A 20,589-nucleotide genomic window follows, 5' to 3' on the forward strand; every position below is an offset into this window, starting at 1 on the left:
CAAGAACCTCCAACACTCTGTTGAATAGTAATGGTGACAGTGGGCAGCCCTGTCTAGTACCTGATCTGAGGGGAAACGCTTCCAGTTTTTCACTATCGAGTATGATGTTGGCTGTAGGTTTGCTATATATAGACTCCACTATCTTGAGGAGTTTTCCATCTATTCCCATTTTTTGTAGCATTTTGAACATAAAGGAATGTTGGAATTTGTCAAAGGCTTTCTCCATATCTATTGATATAACCATGTAGTTTTAGGTCTTGCTTTTATTGATGTGGTAGATGACATTGATTGATTTACATATATGGCTCGTTACCTACACTTCGAATCCACTGCTCCTGGAGGCCTTTTTTTTCATTTTCATTTTGTCGTCCTTGTTTTATCATTGCTGTGTTATTGTTGTTGTCACTGATGTCGCCATTGCTGAATAGGACAGAGAGAAATGGAGAGGAGAGGAAGACAAGAGAGGGGGAGAGAAAGATAGACACCTGCTTCACTACCCATGAAGCGACTCCGCTGCACGTGGGGAGCCGGGGGCCTGAACTGGGATCCTTATACACGTCCTTGCACTTCGCACCACATGCGCTTAACCTGCTATGCTACCACCCAGCCCCCTGATTTACATATATTAAACCAACCTTGCATCCCTGGGATAAATCCCACTTGCTCATGATGAATAATCTTTTTAATATACTACTGTATCCAATTTTGTTCAATATTTTAGCGTCTATGTTCATCAGAGATATTGGTCTGTAGTTCTCTTTTTTGGTTGTGTCCCTGCCTGCTTTTGGTATCAGAGTGATGTTGGCTTCATAGAAGCTGGAAGGGAGTAATCCTGTGTCTTCGATCTTCTGGAAGAATTAAAAGTAAAGGTATTAACTCTTCCTTGAAGGTTCTGAAGAATTCATTTGTAAAACCATCTGGTCCAGGACTTTTATTCTTGGGAAGGTTTTTAGTAACTGTTTCAATTTCGTTAGCTGTGATGGGCCTGTTCATATTATCCAGTTCCTCTTTATTTAATTTTGGAAGTTCACAGGTACCTAGGAAATTGTCCATTTCTTCCAGGTTCTCTAGCTTGTGGCATATAGTTGTTCATAGAAGCCTCGCATGATATGTTGAATTTCTATGGTATCTGCTGTGATAACTCTTTCATTTACAATCCGATTTATTTGGGTCCTCTCCCCTTTTTTTTTCAAATGCCCAACTTTATTTATTTTATTTATTTTTCCTTTTGTTGCCCTTGTTTTATTGTAGTTATTGTTGGTCAGGACAGAGAGAAATTGAGAAAGGAGGGGAAGACAGAAAGACACCTGCAGACCTGCTTCACTGCCTGTGAGTCAACCACCCTGCAGGTAGGGAGCCGGGGGCTCGAACCCGAATCCTTACTCCGGTCCCTGCGCTTTGCACCACATGTGCTTAACCCGCTGTGCTGCTGCCCAACCCCTTCTCCCTTATTTCTGTCCTTCTGGAGCTCTAGGGTTCCTTTGTTCTTCTTCTTCTAGGTCTTTAAGGTGTGTCATCAGGCTGTTTATTTGTACTTTTTCTTGTTTCCTAATGTGTGCTTGTATGGCTATGAACTTCCCTCTCAGTACTGCCTTAGCTGTGTCCCAAATATTTTGATAGCTTATGTCTTCATTTTTTAAAATTATTTATTTATTCCCTTTTGTTGCCCTTGTTGCTTTATTGTTGTAGTTATTATTGTTGTCGTTGTCATTGGATAGGACAGAGAGAAATCGAGAGAGGAGGGGAAGACAGAGAGGAGGAGTGTTGTTCAAAGTTCATGGCGCCAGTATGCCAGGCTAGCTTCGCGGCAGTAGACAGACGACCAGGACCACAAGGCTGAGTGGAGAAGCTATATTTCTTTATTCACGAGACAATGATTTAAAAAACTAATCTAATCTAATCACCACACAAATTTCTCCTCCATCTTTCTCCTCCAGCGGCAGCGTCAGGAACTCCAGAAGTATATAGGATAGGGGGCGGGGTGAAGGAAAAAGCGCAAAACTAGCAAGGGCTAAACCAAATCTCCTGGAGGTAGGGGGAGTGAGACCAAACCAATGTAACAGAATGACCATGTAAACAGACCACAACGTCAAGCAATGTAACAGAAGGGATCCCAGAAACAGAACTAGAAACATACCAACAGAGGAAAGAAAAACACCTGCAGACCTGCTTCACTACCTGTGAAGGGAGTCCCCTGCAGGTGGGGAGCCAGGGGACTCGAACCTGGATCCTTAGGCTGGTCCTTGAGCTTTGCGCCACGTGCACTTAACCTGCTGTGCTACACCCGACTCCCATGTCTTCATTTTCATTACTCTCTCGAAACATTTTGATTTCCTCCTTGATTTCCTCTTTGACTCAGTAGTTGTTAAGTAGTGTACTGTTGAGCTTCCACATTTTGGGACTGTTACTAATCTCTTGTTGATTGTTAAGTGTTAGTTTCATTCCACTGTGGTCTGAGAAGATGCTTGGGATGATTTCAGTGCTCTTGAATGTGCTGATGCTGTCTTTGTGGCCTAACATATGGTCTATCCTTGAGAATGACCCATGTGGACATGAGTAGAATGTATATTCCAGTTGCTTGGGGTGAATGATTCTGAAAATGTCCAATAGTTCTAGTTTATCTATCTCCTAATTTAGCTCCCTCATGTCTTTGATTTTCTGCCTGGATGATCTGCCAAATTGAGAGAGTGTGGTGTTGAAGTCCCCTACTATTACTGTGTTGCTGTTAATATATTGCTGTAGCTCTTTCAGTAGATGTTTGATGTATTTAGATGGCTTTTTATTGGGTGCATTGGTGTTAATAATTGTTAAAGTCGTCTTGATTGACTGATCCTCTGAGCATTAAGTAGTGTATATCCCTATCTTTTAAAATTTTATTTATTTTAAAGTCTATTGTGTCAGATATTGTGTTCCTGACCCTTTCTGTGGGCCATTAGCTTGTATGAGTTTTCCATCCTTTCACTTTGAGTCTGAAAGATTGTGTACACCTATGTTTATAGCAGCACAATTTGTAATAGCCAAAACCTGGAAGCAACCCAGGTGTCCAACAACAGATGAGTGGCTGAACAAGTTCTGGTATATATACACAATGGAATACTACTAAGCTATTAAAAAGTGATTTCACCATTTTCAGACCATCTTGGATGGAGCTTGAAGAAATCATGTTAAGTGAAATAGTCAGAAACAGAAGGATGAATATGGGATGATTCAGTCTCAGGCAAAAATTGAAATAACAAGATCAAAAGAGAAAATACAAGTAGAACCTGAACTGGAGTTGATGTACTGCACCAAAGTAAAAGACTGGGGTGGGGCAGGGGGAGAGTACAGGTCCTGGAAAAGGATGACAAAGGACCTAGTGGAGGTTGTATTGTTATGTGGAAAACTGAGAAATGTTACGCATATACAAACTATTGTATTTACTGTCAACTGCAAAACATTAATCCCCCAATAAAGAAGTTTAAAAAAATAAATAAAATAAAATTTTGGTCAACTCATACATCTCAGTAAAACAATTCTTCCCTTCAAAAATTAAAGACTTTCATGTCTGATATTTTTATTTACCTGAAAAACACAAATTGAAGCCATCTACTCAGTAAAAAGCTAAAATGAAAAAGGCTCAAACCATTAAGTGTCGCAGATCAGAGGGTTAAGGGCCTTCCTCGAGAGAGAGGCCCAGATCCAATACTCTGCATGGCCAAGCAGTGCTATGTTCTCTCTGTCTCTGCTGCTCCCTCCTAAAATCAATCAATATTTCAGACCAAACACCCCAATGTTCACAAGGACATGGAACAACTGGAAGGCCACACACAATTCCTTGAAAGATTAAAGCTAAGCAAACATCTAACCAGGCAGGGAGACAGTGTTAAGGGTTCTGTGAAAGACTTTTTTTGCCTCCAGGGTTATTGCTGGGGCTTGGTGCCTGCACTACGAATCCACTGCTCCAGGAGGCTGTTTTTTCCCTTTTTTAGTTGCCCTTGTTGTTTATTGTTGTTGCTACTGTCGTAGTTGTTGGTAGAACAGAGAGAAATGGAGAGAGGAGGGGAAGACAAAGAGGGGGAGAGAAAGACAGACACCTGCAGACCTGCTTCACCACCTGTGAAGTAGCCTCCCTGCAGGTGGGGAGCCGGGGCTCGAGCCAGTCCTTGCGCTTCACACCAAGTGTGCTTAAGCTGCTGTGCCACCACCCAGCCCCCTGCAAAAGACTTTCATTCCGAGGTAAGGCCCCTGGCTCAATTCCCAGCACAAGCATAAGCTAGCGCTGAGCAGAGCTCTGGCCTTTCTCTTTGTATCTCTCATTAAAATAAAAGATTTTTTTTTTAAAGTTTCATTTTCGATCCGCTCCTCCCACACCTAGATTTAGACACAGGCTTATAAAAAGACTGATTTGTGTCTAGTAAGTGTTCTTATCTTTACTCACAACAAAAAGCTTTAGGAAAAACAATCTCCTGCAAGTGAATGGGGAAAAAAGTACACACGCAATGTACATAGAAGAGCAAAAGAAATCACTGATACAAGTAGGGTCGTGGCTAAATCTGAAAACAATCTGCTGGGAGAGGAAGCAGACATTAAAGACAGTGTGCAGCACCAAAGCTCGGAGGGAGGGAAGAGGGTGGGAAGAGAAGAGGCTGGGGTGCTGGGGTCCTAGTGCAGAGTGGGAGAAAGGCCCTAAGCTGAGGGTGAGAATGTTTGGCAGACGCACGTCACGGGGAGATGAGGTATCATACCCATGTGTCAAGGCTGTACTATAAACCAACATGCCCCCAAGGAGGTGACCTGAGGGGAAACGTGCACACACAAGGACACAGAAATAGTTCTCCAGTTGGGAGTCGGGCAGTGGCGCAGTGGGTTAAGCACATGTGGCACAAAGCGCAAGGACCGGTGTAAGGATCCTGGTTCGAGCCCCCGGGTCCCCACTTGCAGGGGAGTCACTTCACAGGCCATGAAGCAGGTCTGCAGGTGTCTTTCTCCCCCCCTATCTTCCCCTCCTCTCTCCATTTCTCTGTACTATCCAACAACAAGGACATCAATAACAACAGCAACAATAAAAACAAGGGCCACAAAAGGGAAAAAATAAATATAATAAAATAAATTTTTTCAAAAAAGTAGAAATAGTTCTCCAGTTATAGCATCAGCGTTAGCAACAACTTACCAAGAATTTAAACAACCCATTTATATGAAATTCTAGAAATGGCAAACCTAATCAAAGATAAAAGAAAACATGCAAACAATGTTGCGTCTAAAACATATGGGGGAGATTGAGGGTACATTCTAAACAGATAGTAATATTCCATTTCTTCATGAAGATTTGGTTTAGACAAATGCACACTTTTGGCAAAATTTAACATTCTGGACCCTGGAAGACAGCTCACTGGTAGAGCACACAGTTTGCCATTTGCAAGGACACAAGTTTGAGGCCCAGCCACCACACGACAGCAGTGATGGGGTCCCTCCTTCTGTGTCCCTCTGCATCTACCTCTGCTTCTCACCCTCATTCTAAAAAAGTCTGTCAAGAGTGGTAGAGCGAGAACACTGGCAGTGCCCTCAGGGGTAAAGTTAAAGTTGGGGAGCTGGGAAGTGGGGTACCCGGTGAAGCTCACAGGTTACTTCTGGATTGCGAGCACACCCATAATGTGAATTCAACTGTATGGAGACACGAAAAAAGTCAAATTATGTAGATGAGGCATGCAATAATGCTCAATAATTATGCGCTGAGAATACACACCAAAAACGGTAAGAGCTTACTGTTCTCTCCTTGGTCTTGCTCCCCATGTGTCTCTCATGATATGAGCATCTTGCTGTGCTGTCAAATTCGAAAGTTGAGAGCTATTTATTGTTCCCACAACATGGGCCATAAACACAAGCCTACTACTTCGTCTGGAGTTTAACAATGAAATGTGATTTGTTCCAACACTGAAGGGAAAACGCTGTTGGACTCAGACTGTATGACTATATTTTATAAGAAACTGTAGGATTTCCAGGTTATTTTAACTAAATGACATTTTTTATTCCCAGGGTCTGTTGAGTCAAACAGCAAAGTGATAAATCTTTGTGGTCAGAAATAGAAACAGTGGGGCCAGGTGGTAGTGCACCTGGTTGAGCTCACATGTTACAGTGCTCAAGGACCTAGGTTCGAGCCCCCGGTCCCCACCTGTAAGGGGAAAGCTTTGCGAGTGGTAAAGCATGGCTGCAGGTGTCTCCCTCTGTCTCTCTCTCCATTCCTATTACCCCCTTCCCTCTCAATTTCTGGCTGTCTCTATCTAATCAATAAAAAGATTTTTAAAAATTTAAAAAATTAAAATTGTGAACTGTTAAACCTAGGATACTATTGAAGAAATATGTATCATCCTATGTCCTTTCAATCTCGTTATTAAACAAACTGGCTTTTACTACCAATATTAATTAGGAACATAATTAAGATGTCACTCTGCACCAAAAGAATTTCACATTCTAGATAAATATATTAGTAATCCAAGTCCCAGTGTTAAGTCCCACATGAAACCTGCCCCCCCACACATACACTCTCTTCCCTATGCCCCCCCAAACCCATCTTGGTTTCCTATATGTAAACTGTGTTTCTCTAATGGGTACATGGAGATAGTATAGTGGCTACGCAAAAGATCTTAATCCTTGAGACTCTGAGGCCCCAAGTTCAACCCCTGGTACAACCGTAAACCAAATCTGAGCAGTGTTCTGACTGAGAGAAAAAAAAAAGAAGAAGAAAATGAAGCAACTCAATTTTAGTAACATTTATGGTAAGGGGGAAAAAAGTAACTTAAATTGAGGCACAGTCAAAATACATGAAGATGACTGAAAAGTGAGTGCAGGTCTTAGAGCTACTTATTCAGCACTACTTACTACTTATGAGAAAAATATTCAATTATATTGAAATAGAGTAAATCCAAAGTCTAGAAAGAGGGGTTCATTTCAGAAAAATCATCTTAGGTATGGCAAGTAGACTAAACACAAGCTGGGTTATCTCAAACAAATGGGGTCAGAACAAGATCCAGAATGTCACCTAGGTAACAGATTAATTTTACAGTAATTTATCAATAGTTCAGAAGCTAGAATATCACTGATAATACCATGTTCACTCAACAAATATTTACTAAGAGTTTATTTCAGGCTGCATGCTGGGATCAGTCATAAACAGGATATATGAGATTCACTGCTCTCAGAAAAATCACATACATCTGAGGACAGACAGGGGACAGGTAGACACATACAATGCAGAGAGAAATACAAGCTACATAGGAGACAAAAACAAATAGCAAAGGTTCTAAAATCCTGTATCTTAAGTAGTTGCCAGTCCCCAGTCAACCAAGCCACAGCTTTGGAAGAATACTCTAGGTAGAGGAAACAGTAAGGCCAGCGGACTGCAAGCTAGGTCTGTCACGTGCAAAGAACAGAGAGGGGAACAGGAGAGAAGGTAGAGGGCACACGACGGGATCCGAGGTGGCCAGGGTACCTGATTGCAGGTACGAGAGATACAGAACAAGGAGGAATATTCTTGTCGTTTCATGCTCACCAGAAACCAGCACCTCCAGTGAACTGAGGACCACAAAAACCCAGTAACATATGCAAGGTCTGAAACAAATATTTGAAATCTAAATTACTTTTACTTTTTTACAGGGGGAAACCACTTTTTAATATTTTATTTACTTTGGAGACAGACAGAAATTGAGAGAGGAGAGGAAACAGAGACACCTGCAGCACTGCTTCACTACTTGGGAAGCTTCCTCCTTGCTAGTGGGGACCAGGGGCTTGAACCCAGGTCCTTGTGCATTGTAATATGTGCATGCTACTGGGTGTGTCACCACCCAAATCCCTGAAGTCTAAATTCTTACATAAGTTGCTGGTTGTGGTCTCTCGCTTTTAAAATACTAAATGTACACTTATGCACTTTTATAATTCCACTCATGACTACTGAACTGTCCCACAACCTTATTTTTACATAAGATGAAGTTACTCAACCACAATGTCTTCTATTTTGCAAGGAGATTTGGGAATTTAGCCCCCAGAGTGGGAGGATGCTGAAGTTCTAATAAATGTAATAACTGCTTCAAGATTTGAACCAAATACTATGGGAAGGCAGTGAGAGTATTACTGACTCTGAAGAAGAAATGTCTCAGAAATCTAAAAGCACGCCTTAAATATATATATATATATAGATTGATATAGATATATAAATAAATATCTATATCTATCTATCTATATATATATACATATAGCCGGACAATAGCACAGTGGGTTAAGCGCACATGGCAAGAAGCACATTGACCAGTGTAAGATCCCAGTTTGAGCCCCCAGCTCCCCACCTGCAGGGAGAGTCACCTCACAAGTGGTGAAGCAAGTCTGCAGGTATATTTCTCTCCCTTCTTCCCCTCCTTTCTCAATTTCTCTCTGTCTAATCCAACAACAGCAGCAGCAATAACAAGGGCAACAAAAATGGAAAAAAATGGCCTCCAGGAGCAGTTGATTCATAGTGCAGACACCGATAACCCTGGAGGCAAAAAAAAAATTAATTTAAAAAAGAAAAAAAATGTTTTAGTGATTTACCATATTGTAAGGTAACAGGGACACAGTTCCACACAACTCCAACTAGGAGAGTTCCACACTTCTAAGCCCCAAGAATAGCCACAATAGTCCTCCCAAGGTCCCAGAGGTTAAGTTGTCTACTTTTTTGTTTGCAAGCTTATGTGTAAAAGTTAAATTACATACATACATACATACATGTGTGTGTACACACGTCTTTTAAAAAATATTTTATTCATTTATTTTAACAGAGAGAAAGAGAGACAGAATGAACATACACTGCTCAGCTCCGGCTTACAGTGATACTGGGGACTGAACCTGGCAACTCAAAGTCTCAGGCATGAAAGTCACTCTGCATAACCATTATGCTATTCTGTCCCCCCCCCCCCATATATCTCTATCACTAATTTCCTTGCAAGCTCCATCTGTGGCTGTTGTCATTGAAGTTTCACTGGTACAAGTCAACTTATTCAGACACAGAGAAGCAAAGACAGAAAGACGCCACAGCACAGGGCCATGGCTGAGCGCACCTGCTACAATGCACAAGGACCAGGGCTAAGCCCCCGTCCCCACCTGCAGGGGGAAGTGGTGAAGGAGGCCTGCAGGTGTCTGTCTCTCTCCCTCTCTCTCCCCACTGCCCTCTCCATTTCTGTCTGCACCCAAATAAGTACACCACAGCACTAACGTTTTCCCCAGGGCAGGCTCAACCTTGCGCTGTGCACATGGCAAAACAGGTGCCCCCCCACGCCCCTCAGGGGCACTAGCTTGCCAGTCCTCTGGGGGGAATTAACCCATATACACAAAAAGAGCCAGTTGCAAGACAGAGAAGTGAAATCCTATCAACCCATCTTGCCACACAAAATATAGAGATGTACTCAAGGGTAGATAAAATAATTAAATAAAAATTAGCAAGGTTCAGCTGGTGGTGTACCTTGCCCACATTACAGTGTGCAAGGACCCAGCTTCAAGCCCCTGGACAATGCCTCAGTGGGGATGCTTCATAGGCAGTGTTGCAGGTGTCTCTCTCTCTCTCTTTTATCTCCCCCTTCACTCTTGATTCTTGTCTCTATCCAAAAAGAGAAAACAGAAGGAAATCACCATTTTGCATCCACCACAAAAATCATCCACAAGGGAAATTTTCATGAAAACACAAAGGCTGGGACTGGAAGCGGAGTATCTGCATGATCTCCATTACCCCACAGTCTGTATATTAGCTTCAATGGGGAGGACTATAACCACATTATACAGAAACCAGACAACACCTCAATCAGACAGTTAAAAAAAAAGAAAAACAATCCCACCACCAGGGAGAGCTGGATCAATGACAAATGTTCCCATATCATGCCCTGATAAAGATACAAAATCCCTGGCTAGAGATGCATGACCTAAATGGAATTTTATGAGGAAACAGCAGACAAATACATTTTTTAAAAAATGTATATCCTAGATTCCTCACAAATGTCATGCAATAAAACTGAAAGTCAACAGTGGAGAGAGATGATAGCTATGTGCCATTTGTGGCCCTGGACTAGCGCCCAGTGGGATCTAGATTTGTTCCAGTAAGGGAGCAAAGGCTATTACCAGGGCATATGTGGAAGGCCAGGCTATGGGCTTCAGGCAAGACTGCATGCAGCATTAGCAACGTGAACTTTTCTTAACTTGGTAAAGTGTGCAGTGATAATCAAGGGAGTCCAACACACAGTGACCGCTTAGAGACAACTGAGTTCACACTGAACTGGTTCAGAAAAAGAGAAAGAAAATGCAAACATGATCAAATATTTAAAATCTGAAGGGGCTGGGTAGTGGTGCAGAGAGTTAAGCGCACGTGGCCCAAAGCGCAGGGACCAGTGCAAGAATCCTGGCTGGAGTCCCCGGCTCCTCACCTGCAGGGGGGGTCGCTTCACAGGCGGTAAAGCAGGTCTGCAAGTGTCTGTCTTTCTCTCCCCCACTGTCTTCCCCTCCTCTCTCGATTTCTCTCTGCCCTATCCAACAACAATATCAATAATAACTACAACAATAAAACAAGGGCAACAAAAGGGAAAATAAATAAAAGTTTAATAAAAAAATTGTAAAAATTTTTTAGATGTAAGGCGTTCTGAACAGGTTCCTGAGCTGTGTGAAGCACGGCAGTGACCGTCCTTTATTGAGCTGTTCTGGATGCTGTCAGTGGACATTTCACTTGTTTTCACCACCTTTTTGACATCTCAGTTATCTCTGTACATTTTCATTTTCAAATTTCAAACTTAAGGAAGGTTTAAAAATAGTACGGAGGACTCTATGTTCTTGACTCAGATTTTAAATATCTTTTTTCTTTCTTTTTTTATTGCCTCCAGGGTTATTGCTAGAACTCAGTGCCTGCACTATGAATCCACTGCTCCTGGAGGCCGTTTTTTTTCCTTTTGTTGCCGTTGTTTGTCGTCATCGTTATTACTGTTGGAGCAAAGCGTAAAGACCAGCATAAGGATCCTGATTCAAGCCCCCAGCTCCCTGCCTGCGGCGGGGGGGGGGGGAGAGGGGATAGCTTCACGAGCAGGTCTGCAGGTGTCTGTCTTTCCCCGTCTCCCCTCTCTCCCCTCCTCGATTTCCCTCTGTCCTATCCAACAACAACAGCAATGACAACAATAATAATGACACAAGGGTAACAACAAGGGCAACAAAAATGGGAAAAAATAGCCTCCAGGAGCAGTGGATTCTCAGTGCAGACAACGAGCCCCAGCAATAAACCTGGAGGGCAAAAAAAAAATCTTTAAAATGCTGAATATTTAGAGTACTGCAGTAGCACAGTGGGTTAAGCACAAGTGGTGCAAAGTGCAAGGACTGGCCTAAGGATCCCAGTTTGAGCCTCCGGCTCCCCACCTGCAGGGGGGTTGATTCACAGGCGGTGAAGCAGGTCTGTGGATATCTTTCTCTTCCCGTCTTCCCCTCCTCTCTTCATTTCTCTCTGTCCTAGCCAACAACGATGATCAATAACAACAATAATAACTACAACAATAAAACAACAAGGACAACAAAAGGGAGTATTTTTTTAAGATATTAAATATTTGAGAAGAGAAAGTTCTGCATTTTGTCAAAATTGAGAGGAAGAGAAAGGAAGAAAATACCTAACTATAGCGTAAATTATTTTAAATATGTAAACCTTGCCAAACCTCACAAAAGCAGAAAAAGGGAGGGGGCCCAGGTGGTGGTGCAGCAGGTTGAGTGTACACACTACAATACACGAAGACTTGGGTTCAAGCTCCTGGTGCACAGCTGCAGGGAGGAAGCTACCTAGCTGGTAAAGTGGCGGTGCAGACGTCTCTCTGTCTCCTTCCCTCTTGATTTCTCTGTCTCTATCCAAAATAGCTAAGTAAAATAGCTGGGCAGGGGCAGATAGCAGAGTGGTTATGCCTGAGGCTCCAAAGTCCTGGGTTCAATCCCCTGTACCACCATAAACCAGAGCTGAGCAGTGCTCTGGTAAAAAAAAAAAGAAAAAGAAAAAGAAAGAACAATTAAGTAAAGTAGGGAGGGCGGGAGGGAGGAAAGAATGCAGGGAGAAGGGAAGGGGAAAGGAAGGGAAGGGGAGGGGAGGGCAGAGGAGGGGAGGAATAAAAAGCAAGCACACTACCGTGCTCGAGGACCCAGTTTCAAGCCCCTGTGGTGCCAGGGGACACTTCACAGCTGCACGATGCTATGATGTCTCTCTCTCTCTCTCTCTGATATTGAACAAATAAACAGGGTGTCGGGAGATGGTGCAGCAGGTTAAGCGCACATAGTACAAAGCACAAGGACCTGCACAAGTTTCAAGGCCCCACTCCCCACCTACAGGGGGAGTCACTTCACAAGCAGTGAAGCAGCTCTCAGGTGTCTTTCTCGCCCTCTTAATCTGCCCTCCCTTCTCAATTTCTCTCTGTCCTACTGAATAAAAAAAATAAAATAAAATAGGCCACCAGAAGCAGTGGAAAAAAAAAAAAAGAAAGAAATGAATAAAAAAGCCCTGACAGAAAAAAAAAACCGATGACTAGCCACACACTTATCCAATCACCCCAAGTCAACAGCTGTATACCGCGCAGCGATCATGCGCATGTCCTTTTGTGTCACCTCACTCTCCCTAAGTGACTTCACATACATGCTACATATTTATACATGCTACACATATCAAGTGTTTTTATTTTTTAACTACAGTTTATTTATTTAGCTAGATATTTTTACTAGTCCACTGATCAGCTCTGGCTTATGGTGGGGTGGGGGGTTAGAACCTGGGACTTCAGAGCCTCAGGCATGAGAGTCTCTACATAACCATTATGCTATATACCACCACCACCACCACCACCACCACCACCACGCACCCCACCCCCACCCTTCTCAAGTGTTTTTAAACAAACACAAATATCTCTTTTCTCTTCTTCATAATGCCTTCACCATGCCTAACAAAATGAATAATGACCCCTTGATATCATAATATTTATCTACACTCAAATTTTTGTGTTCTAATGACTTTTTTTTTTTTTGCCTCCAGGGTTATTGCCAGGGCTCGGTGCCTGCACCACGAATACACTGCTCCTGGAGGCCATTTTTCCCTTTTGTCATCCTGGTTGTTTTACCATTGTTGTGGTTATTATTATCATTGCTATTGATGTTGTTGTTGTTTGTGACAGATACCTGCAGACCTGCTTCACCGCCTTTGAAGAGACTCCCATGTAGGTGGGGAGCTGAAGGCTTGAACTGGGAACCTTACACCAGTCCTTGCGCTTGGCGCCACATGCACTTACCCACTGCGCTACCGCCCGACTCCCATAACTTTTTTTTAAGAATTTATTTATTCATGAGAAAGGTGAGAAAGAACCAGACATCACTCTGGTACACATGCTGCCAGGAACTCAGAACCTCATGCTTGAGAAGCCAATGCTTTCTCCACTGTGCCACCTCCCAGACCATTTTAATGACTTTCTACAAATGGTTTGAGTCAGATTTAAAATGAGAACACATTACACTGTGTCACTGCACACAAAATAATTTGCCATTGTACTCAAAGCTCTGGTGCTATAATCTTTCTTTCCTCTCTCCATGTTTGTCTATTTTATTTTATTGGATAGAGATAGAAATTGAGACGGTAGGGAGATAGGGAGAGACACCTGCAGCACTGCTTCACCATTTGTGAAGCTTCCCCCTGTAGATGGGAACCAAGGGCTTGAACCTGGGTCCTTGCACATTGTAAAATGTGCACTCAACCAGGCACAGCACTACCGGGCCCCATCTCTCTATTTCTATCTGAAAAAGTCACCAAGGAGCAGTGTGGTCCTGGCTACAACTGTTCATATAGATGTTCATACAGAGACAGACACACATAAACTTTCTAATATTGTCTACTAATAATTACATTAAAAAAGGGAGGGGGGCTGGTGTACCAGGTTCATGCACACACTACCATGCTCAAGAATTGGAAGAGGGCATCAGTCAAGCCACTGCTCCCCACCTGCAGAAGGGTGTTTCACAAGCAGTGAAGAAGGTCTGCAGGTGTCTTTCTCCATGTCCCTCTCCCCTTTATTTCTCTCTGTCCTATCCAAAAAAAAAGGTCACTGGGAGCACTGAACCCCAGTGATAACCCCGGTAGCAATAAAATAAAATAAATCCCAAGAGAAACTAAGCCATTTAACTTACATATGTAGATCTTACAATCTTGCCACTGGCTTATCTTTTTTTTCTGTAGCACCCTTCCTCCAGATCATCGCGATGGCTGACTCTATCCAACTACGTTATCACCGAGCAATTACCTCTGAAAAGAAGCCCTCCCCAACCATTCAGCCCACAGAAGAGCTCCATTTCCACCCATTCCCCCATTACATGGGCTTTGTTTTCTGCAGAGTTTAACCACTACTTGAAATGATTCTGGCCCCCCCTCCCATGCTCACTATATGAAGACCAAAGACTTTCTTCATTAAAAACCAAAAACAATGCCTAGAGCCTGAAACATCCAATAAATACTAAGTGACTAAGTAATTAAGCAGTACCTCCATTTAAAGCATAAGCTCAGTTCAGGACTTGTTTTTAGCCATTTGTTGCTCGTGCCTCAGTAATGACACAAACCCAGCACCTGAGTAACCTGGGCCAGTTGTTGCCATGAGTCAGTCTGATGGAGGGCACAAAGGACAAAGCAGAGGCTCCGTGGCACCCATTCACTTCTGGCAAGTGCTGCCCTGTCTAAAAAGGCTCAAACTGAGCACTTACCAGGCTTTTCCTGCCTTTCAATTTGATGCCTTGAGCATAGGTACTGCATAAGTAACAGTGAAAGAAAGGAGGGAGGAGGGGAAGGAGAGAAAGAAAGGGAAGACATTCAGATGATCCAAATGTAATTCAGGGCTTTCACTGAACATAGGTTTCTTTTCTTTTCTTTTCTTTTTCTTTATTTCTTTTTTTTACCAGAGCACTACTCAGCTCTGGCTTATGATGGTACAGGAGATTGAACCTAGAACTTTGGAGCCTCAGGCATGAGAGTCTGTTTGCATAACCATTATGCTATCTACCCCTGCCCTGAACATAGGTTCCTAAAAGAAAATATTAGGTAAATGGGAAACTGGGGAATGTTATGCATGTACAAACTATTGTATTTACTGTTGAATGCAAAACTTTAATTCCCCAATAAAGAAATAAATTATATATATATATATATATATATATATATATATATATATATTAGGAAAGATGATTTAAAGAAAACTACCAGAAGTGGGTTGGGTTAAGCACACACGGTGCGAAGCACAAGGACCCAGTTCAAGCCTCCGGCTCCCCACCTGCAGGGGGGTCGCTTCACAGGCGGTGAAGCAGGTCTGCAGGTGTCTCTCTCTCTCCCCATTTTCCACTCCTCTCTCCATTTCTCTCTGTCCTATCCAATCCAACAACGACATCAACAACAATAATAATAACCACTACAACGATAAAACAAGGGCAACAAAAAGGGGAAAAAATGCCCTCCAAGAGCAGTGCATTCGTGGTGCAGCCAAGCCCCAGCAATAACCCTGGAGGCAAAAAAGAAAAAAGAAAATTACCGGGAGACAAAATGTCATTTTTTTTTCCAGCCCCCTTCCAGTCCAAACTTTCATTTTTTTTTTTTTAGTATCCCATTGGAGGTATTAAATCAGGAGTAATATCTACAATAAGAAGCATAACATGTATTTCACTGCCATTATTTTTTCTTGATAAAAGTCAATAGAATGATGAAAAAAAAAAAAAAAAAAAAGAAGCATAACATGAAACCAACTGGCTTCATTATTTAACATGTATATTATATAAAAAGTATAGAATGACTACCCACCTGCAGGGAAGTCGCTTCACAGGCAGTGAAGCAGGTCTGCAAGTGTCTTTCTTTCCCCCTCTGTCTTCCCCTCCTCTCTCCATTTCTCTCTGTCCTATCCAACAACAACGACATCAATAACAACAGCAACAATAAAAACAAGGGCAACAAAAGGGAAAATAAATATAACAAAATTAAAAAGTTTTTTTAAAAAGTATAGAATGACTAGAGGTAGACAAATTGAATGGGAAAAATGTCTATTTTCCACAAGGATCCAGGTTCAAGCTCCTCGTCCCCACCTGACAGGAAAAAGTGTGTGTGTCCCTTCCCTCTCAATTGCTTTCTCTAAAACTTGGGGGGGGGGGGATATATATCCTTTCAATACAGCATTTCTTTCCAGTGACTGGATTATGATAAATGTTAAATACCAAGAACCTGAAAACCCAAACTATTCAATGTAGGACCTAGAGAAAACTAGAATTATCTACTCCGTACTTCTCATGCACCAGTTAAGAAAGAAAACCCAGGGATGGTTATCATTGAAGTCACAGATCTAAAAACGGAGCAGGAGAACTAAATCCAGATCTCCTGTCTCTAGCCATGCACTCTGTTATAAATGACACACAGAATGTTCACGTCAAGTTAAGGCACAGCTTATTATCAATTTTAGGTCGGCTACTGTTTTTTATTTCTTTGCATGTGGGAAAAGTCAGAACAGGGAAAAGCAAGTTACAAAACCACTCTTAAACAAAATGATTACTAAGAGAGTGGTGACCACACTCAAAAATATGAGCAGAAGGGAAAACACAAAACAGAACTTGGACTGGGGTGGGGGGGCAGTTGGGTCCTGGAATAGGACCACGGCAGGAGGAGGACCTAGAGGGGGTTGAACCGCTATGCAGGAAACTGACAAATGTTACACATGTACAAACTACCGTATTTTACTGCTGACTGTGAACCATTAATCCCCCCAATAAAGAAGTAACAAAGGTAAAAGAAATAGCTAAAATTTTAAATGATTTTTGTTCAAAAAAGTTTATTCCATGTCTTCAATTTTTAAAGTTAAGAACCATTTAGAAATATGGTTATTCTTTTGCTTGCTTTAGATGTGTGACTTGCTATTCTTGTTTTCAAGTCGGTAGTGTCGCTTTTCAATTATCTGTAGAAAGAACACCAAAGTGAAATTGCCAGGCTGTAACTTCCACTAAAGGCATTTACCAAAATGGAATTACTGTGTTAGCTAGAGTGAAAGGAGCTGCAGCAAGTGACTAGCAGACATAAAACAAAAGAAAAGTGGCTGGAGGGTCCACACACATAACATACAGCACCCCTGATGAACAAGGACAGACCCTATTCTCCCTCCAAAATTCTTCAGGCCAACACTACCTCTTAGAACTTAGGGAGCAAAACCAACGTGGGGGGAAAGAGACGTCATTGACCCGAGGTTAAATGGCAAGGAGGTGAACAAATGTAAAAATAAGCCCAGGCTTAGTTAAGAGAAAAACTTCTCGTTTCTGTTCAGAGGAAAAAGACTTCATCACCCCACCAGTTCTGTTTCACAAAGGTAATCAAAGGCTACTGTTTATATATTAAAAAAAAAAAAAGGGGGGGGGGGAAGCCAACAGGAAAACACTATAACACATAGTGTCAAAAAGTATCCAAATGTATATATACCTTCACAATAACAAAGGTGGGGGAGAAAAAAAAAAAACCACTCATTAGAACAGCTATGAAACACTGTAACATCTAGCACTGGAAAGCAATGACACACACACACACACACACACACACACACACACACACACACACACACACACACACCACACACCACCACTGGGTGGAGGGGAAGGGGGAGAAGGAAAGGAAATGGAACCTCGGCTTATCTTTCCCCCTGCTGCTTGTTCCTTTAAACAAGAACATTAAACAGAACACACACACATGCACACATCCAAAAATGAAAAATGAAAATGGAAAAAAAAAAAAAAAAGGAGAAGGAACGAGAGGGTTTGCATTTGCATGGAGTCAGGCTGACCAGCTGCAGGAACTCTAAAGCCCAGAGTCCCCGGTGGGCTGAGGTCACCTCGCACTCAAGTCGCCGGCCACACAATGGAGTCACCCCCACCCTGCGAACACGGGCACCTTGGGGACGCCTCGGGACTTCCTGCTACGATATATTTAAAAATCTATCTGTTGTCGTTGTTGTTCCCTTTTTTTTTTTTTTTTTTAACTTGCAATGGCGTTAAGAAGTTACCTGGACCCGAGCTGCTCTGAGAACCTTGTGTCAGCAGCGGCCGCGGGTGACAGATAAAATGCACCGAGGGGCGGCCGTGAGCACATCAAGCACATTTTTTTTTTTTTGGCTTTTAAAATAACCAACAAGCTGAGTCGAGACACCGGGAGCAGACAAAAAAAAAAAAAGGAAATCAAAAAAAAAAAAAAAAAAGCAGCAGCCAGCACGGGGCGCGTCCGTCCGTCCGTCCGTCTTTCTGCAGTTCCGCCGCCGACTACATTTCCTCGCTCACCGGGGGGAGGCGACTGACTCGCTCTCGCCGCCCGCCCGGGAGGACACGGCGGCCCGGCGGCTGCCTGGGTGCGGCGGGCGGGGGCGCCTCCGTGCCGCCATTGTCCCCCCGCGCCCCCCGCGCCCCCGGCTCCGGGCCGCGAGCCCCCCACACACACGCTCGCCGGCTCGCCGGGACTCTCCCCGTGGGTGTGTCCGTCCGCGGGGACCCCCCCCCCCCGGCAGGGCTGGGCCGCGACCCCGGCCTCCCGCGCCCGGCCTCCCGCGCCCGGCCTCCCGCGCCCGGCCCCGAGCTCCGTCCCGCCGGCGCCGGCGCCCCGCGGCCGGTGGCGACCCCCGACCCCCGCGGCCCTTCCTCCCCCGCCCGCCCCGCCCCGCCCCGCCCCCGCGACGCGCACGCGCGGCCGCCCGCCGTCCCCTCCCCCCGGGTCCCCTCACCTCTCCCAGGAGCCGCCCTGAGCCCCCCGGGGCCGCGGACGCCGACGCGGGGTGTCCGGGAGCGGGAAGCGGCGGGGGGAAGCGGCGGCAGCCCGCGGTCAGCGCCTCGCGCCCCGGCCCGATAGGCCGCTCGAGTCCCGAGCCGCGTCGATCTGTCACGGCCGCCAGAACCGTCCGCCCGCCCGGCAGCGTCAGGTCCGGCCCAGCGCTCCCGGCTCGGCCTCTCGGCGCCCGGTGGGTCCCACACCGGCTCCTTCCCGGAAGCCGCGGGTGCTTCCTCGCTGCGGCGACCCCACAGCTTCCCCACCGCCGCCGCCACTGTGCTCTCCGGCCGCCGCCGCCGCCGCCGCACCAATCTCTTCTCTACCGAGCCAGCGCGACACTGGGGGCGCTTTACGACAGTTGGGAAAGTGAGAGCGCAGCAGCCTTCACGCCTCCCCAGCAGCTGGCTGGCGCTGCGCATGCGCACAGGCAGGCCGGCGCCCCGCCCCTCCCCCGCGCCCCGGCCCTCCCCCTTTGTACTCGCTTTATTATCCATCTGTGGGCGAAGCCGGACGGTGTCACAAAGCTCCTGCTTTTCTTTCCTTTCTTTCTCTCTTTCCTTTTTTTTTTTTTCCCCCTCTGATGCACCGCGGAACGCTTGCTATAAACCTGACCTCTTGGATCTCTTAACTAAAAGTTACAACTGACCAGAGATGGTGGTACCAATTCCCCCAAAGTAATAATAATAATAAATAAATAAAAGCCTGGTGTTCCGTGTGCTTTACAACAGATGAGCTTCACACACACACACACACACACACACACACACATGCACACTTGCAAATTATACTTGCTAATGACTTAAAGGTCTGGAGGCTCCTGGTTGAAAGGGGAATTTGCTGCCAGGGTCAGATCCAAAGCAGAGCTAGATTTCCTGGGAACTGAGTGTCCAGGCGCTTCCCGCTTCTTCATTATCTGGGGAAAGTCGGCAGCCGGCAGGCACTGGGCTGTGTGTTTGTTAGAAAGCTGGGCACCGAGCTCAGGGAGCATCCAGGGGGTCCTTTGAAAACCCGGTGGCGCCCATGGCCAGCTGTCTCCGGTATTAGGGTATTAGACCTTTTCAGATCTCAGTGTCTATGAACTGGGATCAGGTTATTCACCCCCAAGTGTCCTCGTGAAATCCAAGGAGACAGCTGGAACAGGGCTTCCCATCTGCTTTCTCGGTTCAATCAGCATGAACTCCCGTCCTTTGTCATCCACTTTCTCAGTGCCCTGACTTTTGTTCACTCCTGTTCACCATGTCAAAACATAAAAGGCATAGGAAATTGCATATAAATATCAAATAAGTAAAAAACAAAAAAAGAGTCATAGATGGGGGGGTGACCCGTACAATGCTGACCTAGGATTTTCCTTCAATCCATTTTCTTTTTTTTTTTTTTGACTCTGTAAATGAAATTCTACCTGAACTATCTTAACTAAGCCTATGTTTTGTTTTGTTTTGCTTTGTTTGTTTTGGGTGAGGGGGTGGGGGTCATCTCCAGGGTTTTATTTATATGAGAGACTTGTTCAGATAGAGACAAGAGTCACAGGGAAGCAGAGAGAGAGAAGGAAAGAAACCACAGCTCATGGGAGTCTGGCAGTAGTGCAGCAGGTTAAGCACAGGTGGTGCAAAGTGTAAGGACCGGCTTAAGGATTCCGGTTCGAACCCCGGCTCCCCACCTGCAGGGGATTCGCTTCACAGGCGGTGAAGCAGGTCTGCAGGTGTCTATCTTTCTGTCTTCCCCTTCTCTCTTAATTTCTCTCTGTCTTATCCAACAATGACAACAAAAGTAACTACAACAATAAAACA

The 20,589-nt window shown here is 44.5% G+C and overlaps 1 protein-coding gene across 11 annotated transcripts in view; it reads right to left on the bottom strand.

Moving 5' to 3' along the window:
• Positions 1-19,151, bottom strand: part of RNF111 (ring finger protein 111) — a 91,862-nt gene extending 72,711 nt beyond the window's left edge. For 10 of the 11 annotated variants that reach the window (XM_060174434.1, XM_060174433.1, XM_060174432.1 and 7 more), the window contains exon 1: positions 18,759-19,151. The gene's annotated coding sequence lies outside the window, so the exon portion shown is untranslated. Of the gene's footprint in view, positions 1-9,515; positions 9,599-18,758 lie in introns of all 11 variants that reach the window. The other variant, XM_060174424.1, reaches the window with a different exon arrangement.
• Positions 19,152-20,589: the final 1,438 nt, after the last annotated feature.

The sequence above is a fragment of the Erinaceus europaeus genome, chromosome 16 (genome assembly GCF_950295315.1).
Source record: "Erinaceus europaeus chromosome 16, mEriEur2.1, whole genome shotgun sequence".
NCBI lineage: Eukaryota > Metazoa > Chordata > Mammalia > Eulipotyphla > Erinaceidae > Erinaceus > Erinaceus europaeus.